The sequence below is a fragment of the Trypanosoma theileri genome (genome assembly GCF_002087225.1).
Source record: "Trypanosoma theileri isolate Edinburgh chromosome Unknown TM35_Tth_7_V1, whole genome shotgun sequence".
Lineage (NCBI taxonomy): Eukaryota > Euglenozoa > Kinetoplastea > Trypanosomatida > Trypanosomatidae > Trypanosoma > Trypanosoma theileri.
Window position 1 is genome coordinate 372,887 of NW_021639849.1, and position 1,230 is coordinate 374,116.

Sequence of the window (1,230 nt, forward strand, 5' to 3'; positions counted from 1 at the left end):
TTTTGTTTTTTGTTTTCTTTTTTCTCCGATCAGTTTTGAAGCGCCTACGTGATTTTTGAGATCTTCTTGTATTTACTTTTTTCTTGTTGCTGTGCTACGGCCAAAGACGGACAGGAACAGAAAGAATAAAGGACAGAGCCGGAAGAAAAAAAAAAGGGGGGGGGAAATTTGACTGAAGGCAAAAAAAAGAAAAAGAAAAGAATTTGTTTTTTTTTTTTTGTTGTTGTTGTTGAATAAACGAGCAGTGAGAGCGATCTGTGTTTTCGTATTCCGGTATATGTATACACATGCACATATGTACCTACAGGCTCTCTACATGTATGCAGTCAGTCAATGAAGGGGATGTAAAAATGGAAGAAAGTAAAAAAGGGGGAGAAGTATTAAAAAAAAAAAAATGATAGAAGAAGCAGAAAAAATGAAAGGGCCTTTTTTTTTTTTTTTTTTTCTTACAGTCGCAGACATAATGGGGGAATCAATTAAAAAGAGATCTATGAGGTTCTGAAGTAGGTGAAGAAGAAAAAGACATTGGGATAATGTTATTAGAGTCAGTACGGGAATTATCTTGTTCTGATGATAATGAGTTGAAGAGAGGAAGAAAGAAAAGTGTTTTTGAGCTGTGGTGTTAACTCTCTTCTTGTTTTTCCTCGTCCTTATGCTTCTCAGAAACCTACATTACAGACGCACATATACATAAATACATACATACTCATATATACTCTTTTTTTTGTTTTTTCCCCCTTTGTTAACCTCATTGAACAAATCCCGTTTGTAAGGAGTGAGATTTCACTAATTTTTGTACTCTTTTCTTTTTTTTTTTTTTCTTTTCACGCGGCCCTCAACCCCATTTTTTTTTTGCTTTTGAATACACGCATATTCATAATGTGTCTTTGCGAAATTACACAATACAAAACCCGTAAGAGACTTCTATCAATGTCTGTGTGTGGATGATGGAGTGAGAGAAGGTTGGGGTGCTGCAGAAAAGGAAAGGAATCTCTCTCTTTGATGAGATGATACAAATTATAAGTCTGTGAGATATATCCGCACATACACAAGTTGGCAATATTATATATATATATATATATATATAATATATGATATTTCTATCTATGTATGTACCACACAGTCAAAATGTACACATTCAAAATAATCTTGATGGTGTGTGTAATGCGTGAATTCTTCCTTATAGTCTGTGGACCTCATTTTTTTTTTTTTTTTTTTTTTTTTTTTTTT